At 38.5% G+C, this 14,609-nt stretch overlaps 2 long non-coding RNA genes across 2 annotated transcripts; one reads left to right on the top strand and one right to left on the bottom strand.

Moving 5' to 3' along the window:
* Positions 1 to 7,239: 7,239 nt before the first annotated feature.
* Positions 7,240 to 14,144, bottom strand: LOC131994118 (uncharacterized). Its single transcript, XR_009396463.1, has 4 exons — positions 13,599 to 14,144; positions 10,060 to 10,672; positions 7,609 to 7,705; positions 7,240 to 7,537 (listed from the first exon to the last, which is right to left on the bottom strand). It is a non-coding gene; the product is annotated as an uncharacterized LOC131994118 (long non-coding RNA).
* Positions 10,432 to 10,919, top strand: LOC131994119 (uncharacterized). Its single transcript, XR_009396464.1, has 2 exons — positions 10,432 to 10,546; positions 10,609 to 10,919. It is a non-coding gene; the product is annotated as an uncharacterized LOC131994119 (long non-coding RNA).
* Positions 14,145 to 14,609: the final 465 nt, after the last annotated feature.

Raw genomic sequence — 14,609 nt, 5'->3', positions numbered from 1 at the left:
CCGTTGTTGAGCTTGGAGGCCGGAATATAAAAGGTCTGCTAGACTCAGGAGCCTCAATTAGTTTATTGGGGAAAGGATGTAGAGAATTGGCAGAAGAAATCGGATTGGAAATAAACCAATACTTTGCAAATATAAGAACGGCCGCAGGCCAACCACACAGAATATTGGGTAAGGTTCACATCCCCATAAAATATAATAATAAAGTAGAAGAAATATGCTTGTATTTATGCCCAGACTTGGAGCAGGATCTATATATAGGGGCAGACTTTTGGAGGGCATTCAATCTAGCGCCCGAAATTTTTGCAATCGAAGAAATAAATCCTGAACTTCAGAAAAAAATTCATGGTGACTCAAGCCAAGAATCTGCCAATATGCACGAGTTATCAGCAGAACAGAGGTTGGAGCTAGAAGAAGTAGTAAAGAAATTTCCCTCTTTTGAGGAGAAAGGCCTGGGATGCACTACTCTCGAAAAGCATGATATAAAACTGATAGAAGGCGCAGTTCCCGTGAAGGATAAACATTATCCGCTATCACGAGCAGTTCAAGAAATTGTCTATCAGGAGATAGACAACATGTTGGCACTTAAAGTGATAGAGGAAAGCGATGGACCCTGGAGCAACAGGACAACTGTGGTACGAAAGCCAGGCAAAAATAGATTTTGCCTGGATGCTAGAAAATTGAACGCACTAACAATCAAAGATGCTTACCCGTTACAAAATATTGACGGCATTTTAAGTAGGATAGACCAAACATACTTCATCAGCATTGTCGACCTGAAATTTACTTTTTGGCAAATCGAATTAGAGGAAGAGGCAAGGCCATATACAGCCTTTACAGTTCCAGGTCGACCGCTGTATCAATTTCGCGTCATGGCCTTCAGGTTATGCAATGCGGCCCAACGCCTTTGCAGACTCATGGATAAGGTAATACCCGCACGCTTGAAGACGAATGTCTTTATCTATTTGGATGACTTACTTATTATTGCCGACGATTTTAAAACTCATATTAAGATACTTGGAGAAGTTGCCGATTGCTTACAGAGGGCCAATCTAACCATAGGTTTGAAGAAGTCCCTCTTTTGCTTCAAAGAATTAAAATACCTGGGCTTTATCATAGGTGGAGGTATGTTAAAAACAGATCCGGAAAAGGTAAAGGCGATATCTGAAATACGTCTACCGAAATCGCCGAGGGAAGTTCGCAGTTTTTTGGGAACAGCTGGCTGGTATAGAAGGTTCATCAAGGACTTTGCCTCTATATCAGCCTCGCTGACCGATACATTGAAAAAGGGGAAGACATTCACGATGACTCCAATGGCAGTCGAGTCTTTTCGAATATTAAAACAAGCCTTAACGTCAGCCCCGGTACTTAGACATCCGGATTTTTCAAGAGAATTCTACATACAATGTGATGCTTCGGATACTGGTATCGGAGCAGTACTATTTCAAAGAAACAATGAAGGAGAAGAAAACCCAATTGCCTTTTACTCCCAAAAATTGAATTCTTGCCAGAAAAACTATTCAGTAACAGAGAAAGAATGTTTGGCAGCAGTTCTGGCCATAAAACGCTTTCGACCTTATGTCGAAATGATGAAGTTTACCGTCATTACAGACCATGCTAGCCTGAAATGGCTTATGTCTCTAAAGGATCTAAGCGGACGGTTAGCTAGATGGTCCCTACAGCTACAGGCGTATGACTTCGCAATCGAGCACCGTAAAGGAACGGAAAATATCGTGGCTGACACGCTGTCAAGAATGCCGATAGAAGGGGTAATCGAAGTAGAAGAAATTGATAATGAAGAGTTATTGGATTTTGAAACCACCGCGTTTGAAAGCGAGGAGTATGTAGAAATACGAGAGACAATTTTAAGCCACAAGGAAAGACTTCCAGACCTTAGAGTAGATGGCGAGAAAATATACAAACGAATGAAAACGGATGAAGATCCTAATGTGGAGTTTGAGTAGAAGTTATGGATTCCGCAAGATATATCACATGTTTTGATCGAAAAAGCTCATGGTGATATGACGTCAGGCCATGGTGGAATTGCTAAAACCTTGGGCAGGTTACGAACTTTTTATTATTGGCCTAAGATGGCAAGCCAGGTACGTCAATATGTTCGTAACTGTGAAGTCTGCAAAGAGAAAAAACCCACTAATCAAATATTACGACCAAAGATCGGAAATGAAGTAATTACAGAGAGACCATTCCAAAAACTCTATATCGATTTCTTGGGGAAATATCCCAGGTCCAAAAAAAGAAATGCGTACATTTTTATTGTATTGGACCATTTTACAAAATTTACTTTTTTGCACGCTATGAGAGAGGCAACGACCCAAAATGTAGTGCAGTTCTTAGTCCACGAAATCTTTCATAAATTTGGAGTGCCAGAAACCATCCATAGCGATAATGGAAAGCAATTTATCGCTAAGGCATTTGAGGAAATGATTGAGGCCTACAAAATAAACCATATCAAGACCGCATTTTATTCTCCTCAATCAAACGCGGCGGAAAGGGTAAACCAGTCTGTACTGGCGGCAATTAGAACATACGTCGAGAAAGATCATTGGGATTGGGATGTATATCTCTCCGAAATAGAGTGTGCCCTACGCACAGCAGTGCATTCGGCCACAGGAGTAAACCCTTTCTTTGCCCTCTTCGGATTTAACATGTATACCAGTGGGACAGACTACAAGCTGGCCAGGAAATTAAGATCACTAACAGACCACGAAATCCTGCAGTTACAAAAGGGTGACAAACTAGCATTGATGAGGGAAAACATTGAGAGGAATATGCACAGTGCTTACGAAGCGAGTGCCAAACGGTATAATGAGAGAGCCCGTCGTGTGAAGTTTGTCCCCGGTCAGGAAGTGTTCCGTAGAAACCACCCATTATCGGATTTCAAAAACAATGTGAATGCCAAGTTTTGTAGAAAATTTCTGAAGTGTAGAGTGGTCAAACCCTTAGGAAATAATATGTACGAGTTGGAGACACTACAAGGCAGGCCTTTGGGATGCCACCATGCAAAGGATATTAAAGTATAAAATGAAGTGCAATATGACTGTGATGACTAATGAAACCAAGTGCAATATAGGTTAATGAATGTTGTGAATTGTCCTATATGTACGAGAGTGAGTGTCATCGAAAAGTCATAGACTTGTCTTTGGGGATACCCGCAATTATTCTGAAAGTAACCTATCCCGAGAAGATTCACTGAGTTCAGAGGCTAAAAGCTGTAAGGATGAACGTGACTGCACCTGGAGTCTAGAAACATTACCAGCATTTGTGGTGCAACCCGAGCCGTGAATGGTGCTTTGACCCACGGAGGCTACTTTCGGCCACAGGGTAATGAACATAGCTCAACCAGCCAGCGAAGCTATCTGAATATCAGTAAATGGTCTGATCAGGATTTGCCCGGCTTGTGGGATCTCAGGGCATGGGAGTTCCCCACGTTGACGAAAGAAAGCGCCTGACATAAGGTGCCATAAAAAAAAAGAGATCCCGTTCATGTCCCGAAATTTTAAGAGGATAATATATACTTATATGACCAGTATGAATGATGGGATATACGACATGTCAATCAAGAATATTGCATAGGTGGACACAACTTTGTAAGATAGAGCATTTTTATTAGTAAGAAGTCAATACCTACACGGTTTCCTTTATATTAATTGTGTTACCCCTGACTGAATTAGTAATATATCAATAGCGTTTAGTAAACAATTTTTGTAAGAAATTTTTCTCAGTGTCACTTGGAATAATCAATGGACACGGTAATAGACGTTAATTTTTTTTCAAGTTCATGCCAATTCTTATTTATAATTTGCCTATATTTCTGAAGGAACAATATTTTTTGCAGTGACAGGAAGTAGATGATTACGTGGTCTCGCATGAAAGGTATCGATGGAGTCATGTCGGCTCGTCTAGGCTGGCTTCATGAAGCTTTACACGAATATTTTGAAATTGATGTGAGCCATTTACTATTGTACATGGCCCAATCGGCCAAAGTATGCAGCTCCCTTTACAAAACGAATGGCGATCTGATCTATTGAATACCTAATTGACAAGACTTACACATTTTATAATAGGACCTATGGAATCATTCTGTGTTTTTTGGTTTGATCCCTTTTCAACGTCATGACCTCTACTGTGATCGAACAGGCACTGGGCTGCATCTGGAGATTTTAATTTGCTAGTAACAGCACGTTAACATGACATTTTTTTTTTTTAACATTGTTTTAAAAGTACGACAAAAATCAACGAGAGAATCTTAGTGAGCCTAGTCTAAATGAAGTTGTTAATTGTGTTGCACTTGTGAAATGGGGGTGTCCATTTCTGTATTGAAAAGCATTCGTTTTACATTTTTTGATTGATATGTGAACAAACCAAACACTGATATTGGAGGAGACTAACAAATGATTACTTCTTGGAAAATTAAGTTGTATTTTTGAAGAAGTGAGTTTTTTTTTGTGTGTTTATATCCGTTTTTTTTTGGACCTATTTCTCTCAGTGTATGCCCGGGTTTAGGGCAATTTTCATGTCCGTTTACATCAATAGGTAGTTTATTATGATGCTACTTAGCCATGGTGGGTGTTTTTACGGCAGTGTAATTATATGTGCTTGACCATCTGAGTACTTACTGATTATTTGTTTTTGTCGCCATCAAGACCGGACTCTGTGACGGATACCAATGACTTACTTTGGGGAGGACTTATCTAGTGAGTGCTCATACATGCGAGAGGCGGCCACTACGTGGCACCATATGTTTTGGTCATAGGCGTCTACCAGGGAGAATAATGGAATCACACTTACCTGTGGTTGTAGGTGAGTGGTCCGGCCTTCCTTTGTGTTGGTGTATTTCCACTTGGCAGACCCTAGAAATGAAGGCCAAATGATTTTTATTGGACATGGGTAGGGGCTTATGTATACCACATACTCACTCAGATTTCAGCACACGCACATCGTACTTTTTGGTAGAGTACATGAAAAGTCCGAAGTTTTGTTGCGTGTGGGGTAACCTAGACGCTGGCGTTGATAGGCATAGGGATAATATTCGGCCGGTCTCTGGCCTGAAGCGAGTGTATTTTTGCAATCCATGGGAACTCCAGCCTTGGGCTTTTGCCCATATTCACGCTATGTGCCATGGAATGCGTTGCGGATACACCGCATTTAGGCCCAGAGGACACTTCCACAAATTTAGGATTTTTCTCAATTTAATTTTTTTTGCGTCTGAGATGTGTGCTTGATGGATGTTGGCGAAAAAAGAAACGTGTTTTTCAACATCTGATGGTATGGTATTGCCATCATATAACGTTGACAGATTGGCGGAGTTGCCACTAATGGGAATAGATTTGGCAGCGACCAAGTCTAAAAGCGTCTGCCTGGAAGACATAATGAAAGCGGTTTTGTTGGTAGAGTCAAGGGAAAATGGGGAAGCATGAAATAGGCGGGAAAATTTGTGAAAAATGGGGGAAGTAGAAAAGCGTCATCCAAGAGGGGTTATAAAAGGGGCGAGAACGGGAAAGACGGGAGAGAAAGCGTTCATAATTCATTGGGGCGACAAGTGTTTATGTGCAGTGTTGTGGTCAGTGCTGGCGTCAGCAAATTGTACGGGAATAAAAAAAACAAGTAAAAGCGTGCTAAGTTCGGCCGGGCCGAATCTTATATACCCTCCACCATGGATCGCATTTGTCGAGTTCTCTTCCCGGCATCTCTTCTTAGGCAAAACAGGATATAAGAAAAGATTTGCCCTGCTATTAGAGCGACATCAAGATATGGTCCTGTTTGGACCACAATTAAATTATATGTTGGAGACCTGTGTAAAATTTCAGCCAATTCGAATAAGAATTGCGCTCTTTGTGAGCTCAAAAAGTAAAATAGAGAGATCGATTTATATGGGAGCTGTATCGGGCTATGGTCCGATTCAGATCATAATAAACACGTATGTTGATGGTCATGAGAGAATCCGTCGTACAAAATTTCAGGCAAATCGGATAATAATTGCGACCTCTAGAGGCTCAAGAAGTCAAGATCCTAGATCGGTTTATATGGCAGCTATATCAGGTTATGAACCGACTTGTACTTTATTTGCCATAGTTGTTGAAAGTAACAATAAAAAACGTCTTGCGAAATTTCAGCCAAATCGGATAGGAATTGCGCCCTCTAGAAGCTCAAGAAGTCAAGTCCCCAGATCTGTTTATATGACAGCTATATCAGGTTATGAACCGATTTGAACCATATTTGGCACAGTTGTTGGATATCATAACAAAATACAACGTGCCAAAATTCATTCAAATTGGATAAGAATTGCGCCCTCTAGAGGCTCAAGAAGTCAAGACCCAAGATCGGTTTATATGACAGCTATATAAGGTTATGGATCGATTTAAACCATACTTGGCACAGTTGTTGGATATCGTAACAAAACACGTCATGCTAAATTTCATTCCAATCGGATAAGAATTGCGCCTTCTAGAGGCTCAAGAAGTCAAGACCCAAGATCGGTTTATATGGCAGCTATATCAGGTTATGAACCGATTTCAACCATACTTAGCACAGTTGTTGGATATCATAACAAAACACGTCGTGCAAAATTCCATCCCAATCGGATAAGAATTGCGCACGCTAGAGGCTCAAGAAGTCAAGACCCAAGATCGGTTTATATGACAGCTATATCAGGTTATGGACCGATTTAAACTATACTCGGCACAGTTGTTGGATATCATAGCAAAACACGTCGTGCAAAATTTCATTCCAATCGGATAAGAATTGCGCACTCTAGAGGCTCAAGAAGTCAAGACCCAAGATCGGTTTATATGGCAGCTATATCAAAACATGGACCGATATGGCCCATTTACAATACCAACCGACCTACACTAATAAGAAGTATTTGTGCAAAATTTCAAGCGGCTAGCTTTACTCCTTCGGAAGTTAGCGTGCTTTCGACAGACAGACGGACGGACGGACGGACGGACGGACGGACGGACGGACAGACGGACGGACATGGCTAGATCGACATAAAATGTCGCGACGATCAAGAATATATATACTTTATGGGGTCTCAGACGAATATTTCGAGTAGTTACAAACAGAATGACGAAATAAGTATACCCCCCATCTTATGGTGGAGGGTATAAAAAAAAAGGCAAACACTAACGCCGAACGTTAATTCAAGACCAGCTAAAACAAAAAAAAAAGAAAGACTATCATTATAAACATTTCTTGTGTAAACAAAAACCCGAGTTGGTGTAGTGGTGTTTCTGTCGTGGCAAATTCTTTAATGTGAGTTTCAGTTTCCTTGCAGACAATTGTAATAATTTAATGTGTTGTAAATTAATTTGTTTCGTATGTTCGTGCTTATCTTCCTTTTGTTGACTATAGTGCCCCAACGGAACCGGTACATTGATATATTGGCCTCCACGATCCGTCGACGGGGGCCAGCGTTTGTTGTTCCAAGGCTTTGATTTTTGTTGGTGCCGAGCCTGAGGCGATTTTGCACACAGCCTTCCATGCTTGTGCTGGTGTTATTTGAAGCATCCCAGCGTGGCTGTAAGAAGGAGAAAAGGAAAACCAAGTTAAATTCCTATCAAGAGGTAACAAGTTTAAGAGTATTCTTACCAGGCAGTCTAGGAATCATCCGTCTACATCCACAGTTGCCAATAATATCATAGGCCACATATATAAATGTTCGCATCCCCAAGACAGCATCTTAAAACTATAAAGGAATAAATAATAATAATATATATATATGTTAGAATATCGTCAAAAAGGAAGGAAAGATTAAAAAAAAAAAAAACAAATTTGAAAAGAAAAGAAGATATAGGTTAAGATATGTGTTAGTGTCGTTTGTAGTGTTGATGTAACGTTTTTTTTTTGTAAAGGTTATTAAAGCCAGTCGAGTAAAAATAATAGTGAGTGCAGGATTTGTATGTTTAAGACTTCCTAGACCGGAAATCGGATAAAATCTTAGTGATCTCATATATTGGAGATCATAACCTGATTAAGAGAGCTCTTTTAGTTAGATAGGTAGAAATTATTATGGGCGAGCCAAGAGGGGCTGAAACTACAGTCTAGGATATTTTTAGAAATTAGCAAATCTGAACCAATGATTCACAAGTAAAGTTAACCTGGTTTTAGTGACTTATGTGTGTTAATGTTTTTCTTTTGTTATGTTTTGTTTTTTTATATACTAAATTATCAATATTTTTAGCTTTAAAGTTTTACCTAATAATTCCTCTCATTTTTATATGTCAATAAATGTTATTTCTGTAACCTTTGTATAAAATCAATATGATGTGCTAATTTGTTTTAGATGAGGAGGCAAACTGAGGTTATAGGTTGATAAGGTGAGTGTGTGTGGAGTTCGGGGTTCTTAAGAAGATGTGGTGTGAAGGACATTAAGAACCATGGAAGGGTGGGCAAGTGTAGGGGCATAAGACCAAGCTCCCTCGTTCAAAAATGGTGTGTTATGTGTGTATGATCGTTTTTTTTTTTGTTAGTCATTTTTTTGTGTGCATTTTCTGACAAATTTTAGTGTTCGTCCCTCGGCCTAAGTATGGTGGGTTGGAACCGTCTGAGGTCTTGCCGCTAGCTGCCGGATACCAACTTAGCGCCGTTAAGGGGGTACGTAACAAAATGTAAGAAAATGCTCCTAGAATTCTTTTAGACTTCTTCAGAGTTGTCCGTGCGTGTTGAATTTCATCAGCTTATCAAACGTGATGCCAAGATATTTGATGCTGGATTCAATTGGGATGTTAACGCCGTTGAGTATAAGTTCCAGAGATTTGCTTTGAGGAACCACGTATTTTGGGCATTTCCCAGATGCGTTTCTTATGCAGATTGCCTTTGATTTCCCTGCATTAGTTTGTATGCCCCAAGTGTTATAGTAATTATTTATGATATTAAGGTGCTGCGCTGCTTTCCTGAGAGCAATTTCTGGTGAGGTGTCATGTGCATATATTAAACAATCATCGGCATATAAAATTGCTTGGGAATTTTGTGCAACATGGGGAAAGTCATGCAGGAAGTAATTAAAAAGATGCGGTGCCAACACACTTCCTTGTGGCACCCCACTACAAACGGAACCAGAATCGGATAAGGTACCCTGAATGTCAACACAAAATTTCCGATCTGTTAAAAAGCTTTTTATAGTTTTTACAAGATAAGGATCCACCTCCAAATCAATCAACTTATATAATATTCCTTTATGGCAAACTGAATCAAATGCCTTTGCAATGTCAAGGGAAATCGCTACAGTACATACTTGATTCCGTAAATTAGTGGTAATGTCGTTATGGAATTTTAACAATGCATGCTGCATGGAGTGCGCTTTTCTGAATCCAAACTGGTAACTTGTTATTGGTTCAATAAGGAATCCATTTTCTATCTTCTGTTTCAGGACTTGCTCAAATATCTTCCCGATGTTAGACAATAAGGATATTGGACGAAAATCGGATGGGCTAATGGATTCGGTGTTTTTTTTTATTGGAAGTATTTTTGCTACCTTCCACTCAGCCGGAAAGTACCCATTATTTATGCAGTGATTAAATATGCAAGTAAGTAAATTCACGGTGGAATCAGGGAACTTTTTTACAACAAAGTTGGAGATTCCATCTAAGCCACTGGATTTTTTATTATTCATTAGCTTAATAATGGATTTAACTTTTGCAGGTTCGATGAAATGGAGGCTATCTGCATTCTGAAAGGCATTAAATTCAGCATCAAGTGTGAAAATAGTACGAGGGATGACATTTATGGTGTTTGATATTCTTGAGTGGAAATCTTCAATCGGACGTGGAGGCAAGCTTTCGCGGAAAGTATTTGAGTAAAACTCGTGGAACTGATGAGCTATATCAGAGCTATTGGTAATTATATCGTTATTTCGGACAATTTGCTGGCAAAATGGAGACTTAGTTTTCCCTGTGATTTGATAAATTTTTTTAAAAGCGGATGGACTAGGTTTAATGTCTTGCAGCCTTTTATTGAAGTAATCTGCTTGCTCAATGTTGATGCTTTCTTTTATAATTGTTTTAAGCAATTGTAACTGGTTAGATAAAAGCTTGTACTCACTAGATGTTCTATTGCCTTTCCGGTGGAATATCTTTTTAAGTTCCTTTTGCCAGAGGTGCTTGATTTTATATAGTTTTTTTGTTCTTTCTGAGAGAAGAAACTTATTGTCCTGGATTTGTATCCGTTTTGTGTGATTATCGTGAATAGTATTAAATGATGAGTTAAAATCCTTTATTAACGCGTCTATTTGTGTGTTTCCAGGTTCATAATAGACGAGGGCGTGATGCGGCAAGACGCTGAATCCATGTCTTGCTTAAAATTGCTCCAATTTGTATCCTTATATGATGTAAAGATGCGAGGGGTTCTCATAAGAACCTCTGTTTGATCCATACGCAGGGCCAATTTAATTAGAAAATGGTCTGAGAAGGATGACAAGGATGCAACTTCAAAATTTGGAAGAGTATCATTTAACAGGTGCGGACTGACGAGGAAATGGTCCAAGAATGAAGAACCGTTTGGAAATGATGGAGAAGAATCACAAATTCGGGTGACATCAAGCATGTTGTCTTCAAGCCATTTTCTCATTGTTTTACCATTCATATTTTCCAGTGTATCACCCCAGACAGGACTTTTTGAGTTTAGATCACCTCCAAGGATAAATCCATCAAAATTCCTACAAAGTTGAATGAGTTTTAATAAATCAGACTCAAACTTATGAGTCTGATAGTTACACTGGACGTAAATTGAACCAATTAGATATTTTCTGCGGACACTGTTGTCTAATAGCTCTATTTGAGCAAGGCAAGTATTTATTCCGACATCATTTAAAACAATTCGGTTGAATTGTATAGAATTTCTGACAACAATGCCAACCCCAATAGGCGAATTGTCATAAATAAAGTTGTATCCATTTAATTTAATTTTCCTGTTTCGTTTTAGATGACATTCTTGAATAAATCCTATATCTATTTTGTCACGATGCAAGGTGTCCTTTAGCTCTATTTGTCGACTGGCATCTACCAGTGACCTCACGTTGTATGTTAAAAATTTTATAATTCTATGGTCCATAATTACTTTTTACTTTATTAAGCAGGCGCAAAAATTCTATCTTGGCATCTGACTTTGTCATACTTGCATATTCAGAGAGAAATATGTTTATTTCTTGTTCCAGTGACAGTTCTTCTGGTTCCAGAAAAAGAGAAGCTAATTTAAGGAATTGGTCAATTATTGGGGATTTATGTTGCATTGTATTTTCTTGTACAGAAGAACGCGGATGAAAAAGATTAGAAAATGTCTGGCCAGCAGTTCTCATCGACGACCCCACAGCCTGGTTGACATTGGCCCTTACCATAGACCTCTCTTCGATGGCCTTTGAAATCCTTTGCTGTCGGGCGACAGCATACTTTTTGTATGTTGGGCACCCCCGCCAATTAGCTGGATGACCCACCTCATTGCAATTATTGCAAAACTGATCTGAGGAGTCTTCTCTTTTGCGCAGACATTCACCTGGACCATGATTCTGGTCACATTTATACGCGGAATTACAATTCCGAGATATGTGCCCCCAGCGTTGACACCTATGACATTGTATGTCGGATTCCTCCTTTTTCGGCTTCTCCCAAGAAACCACTTGATTCTGTATGCTCCTGATATCAGATATACAGCGGTCAAAAAAAGTATTCATCATTAGCAAAATTGATAATAAATTCACTTATTTTGGGTAATTGAAGAAAATTTAAGGTAAACAAATAATGCAGGTTTATGCAATAGTTTATTTTTCGTAATATGTTTTAAAATAAATTCAAAAAATAAATTTAATTAGCGCAAAAAATGCAATTTTATATAATAACACCAAAAACAGAACAAAAAAAGTATTCATCATTGATGTGCTATCATCAAAGTCAAATTCAAATATTATTTGGGAATCCCCCTTTTCTGTTTTATTTAGTAAAGGAGGCTTTGCCCTTGACAGCAATTATTTAATTTCATTGAAAATATAGTTTTTGTCAAAATGGGTCGTAAGCAAAACGAGGTTTCTGATGAGGTAAAAGTTTTGATAATAAAACACCACAGGAATGGTTTAACTCAAAAAACTATCAGTGAAATATTAAATAGACCACGATCTACTATACAATCCATCATCAGAAAGTGGACAGAAACGAAAACTGTTGACAATAAACCAAGAACTGGTCGACCTAAAGCACTTTCAGTTGGAGATGTGCGTTGGCTAGTGCGGCAAGTTCAGAAAACTCCGAAGACAAATGCGACCATTCTTCGTAAAAACACTATGGAATATTTAGGGAAGGAAGTTACTACACAAACAATTCGAAATACACTCAAAAGGCATAATTACAGAGGAAGAACTGCACGTAAGAAGCCCTTTATAAATAAAATAAACCGAGTGAAAAGGCTAAACTTCGCAAAAATGTATGTAAAACAGCCCGAATCATTTTGGAAAACAGTCATTTTTGCAGACGAGAGCAAGTTTAATCTTTTTGGGTGCGATGGAAAGGTCATAGTGTACAGAAAACCAAATACAGAGCTTGAAGAACGAAACACAGTTGCTACTGTAAAACATGGTGGAGGTGGTTTAATGGTTTGGGGGTGTATGGCGGCTTCAGGAGCGGGAAATCTTGAAATTATTAATGAAGTAATGGATCATAAGTATTACATTGACATTTTAAAGAGGAATTTAAAAGATAGTGCTGTAAAACTTGGGCTTGGTAATAACTTTCAATATTATCAAGATAATGACCCCAAACATTCTGCTTTAAATACCAAGATGTGGATGCTGTATAACTGCCCCAAAGTCATTAAAACTCCTCCTCAAAGTCCCGACTTGAACCCAATTGAACATCTTTGGGAACATCTCGAACGCAAATTGAGAACGCGCAATTTTTCGAGCAAGAGTCAAATGCAACAGGTGATAATGGAGGAATGGACTAATATAGACCAAAATATAACCGCTAAATTAGTCCAATCGATGTCAAACCGTTTAAAAGAAGTTATAAGACGCGGTGGTCGAATAACAAAGTATTAATTTTTTTAAATTATGTTATTTATTTTTTTGTTTTTTTGCAATGATGAATACTTTTTTTGTTTAATTTTTTGTATTCAGCTGTAAAATGGCCCTTTTTGTTCCAATAAATACTATTTTTTTTCTTTAAAAACAATGAAATTGTGTACATATATATCACACAAGCACTACTGCATCATTAGTTTAATATGTTTTTATTCCAATTGTCTTTTGTAGACTTATTAAAAAAAAACATTGAATGATGAATACTTTTTTTGACCGCTGTATCAGTAAGCTTCTTACCGGGTAATAGCGAAACTAAAAAAAGACCAGTGTCAGCATTCTTCTTTGTTTTGTATTTTGCTATATTTGCAACTGTGTTCGGTACTTTCTCCTCCAATTCAGCTTTTACATCGCTGATTTCGGTGCTTGAGGTAAGGCCTCGTAACACAAATGACGGTTGTTTCATCTCCTTTGGGGTAAATGAGTACGAATGTACACCTTTCTGACGTAAAATGGCCATCATTGATAAATGGACGGACGGGTCCATAAAGTAGATTTTATTTTTATTAATATTTTTTACCTTAAAAGCAGATGTCCCAATTGTATCTCTTAAGGAGTCAACTAGAGCTTTGACATTCACATTAAAAAGGAATATTGGTGGGCACCATTTTAATTTTGGTGCACTGTCATTGTTGCTATTGTTGTTGTTGCCTTTGGCAGCCTGTGTGGCTTGAGTTGATGGAGCAGATACGGAGGCAAAATCAACCTGGGTAAGAACCCCAAGTATACCAAATTGATTGTCGTCCATCTGCTTGTGTTTTTTTAGTCTTTCCCTTAATTCAGAGGACTCCAAATCTACGGTGGTTTCGAGCCGTTGTCTCATGGTGGCATTTATGCTTGTTGTCGCTGTTGCATTGTTGGTAAATATTGCAGTCGTTGCTTGCTGTGAAGTTGATGCCTCTTCCTCCACTGCATCAGAGTCCATCTCGTTGGGAGAAAAACCAGGCATCATATTTGCAAAACCTTGCAGGTGTGATGCCTGTTTTTTTTTTGATGATTCGGTAAATAATTTATGAATTCTTAATTTTTTGTTTATGTTAAAAAAATATACGTCTGTTTAGATTCAGTGTTGCCTACTTTTCGGTTCCATAACAATAGCTGACAAATAAAAACCATTTGATTTTTTCGATTATTGGCGTCTATCGATTACTGCTTACACAGAAATGTGTCATCATTCCTCGACAGATATTGAAAAATATTTTCTGTCCAAAATAAGGTTATAACAAAAGAAGAAAAGCATGGCAAATTAAACCCCGTTTACACTGCTCATTAAATCCGGATTTAAGGCTCTCGTCAGCTAATTTTATAAAGAAAAACAGATGATCGAGCCATTAAATCCTTATTTAAAGAGCAGTGTAAACATCGACGTACCGTTTTTGGCAAAAGCTGCAATCAACACGTACACACGATGAGTACGATCATGACGTGCAGTCTAAAAGGACCATAACTTGAGCTAGAATTTTTCTATGACAACTTTGTTTGGGTATTTTTCCACCCATTCGTCGTTAAAGGCCGGTACTATATTCAGTTT

This window comes from Stomoxys calcitrans, chromosome 1 (genome assembly GCF_963082655.1).
Source record: "Stomoxys calcitrans chromosome 1, idStoCalc2.1, whole genome shotgun sequence".
NCBI lineage: Eukaryota > Metazoa > Arthropoda > Insecta > Diptera > Muscidae > Stomoxys > Stomoxys calcitrans.
The sequence above is the reverse complement of the archived record's forward strand: the minus strand, read 5'-3'. Positions and strand labels throughout refer to the sequence as shown.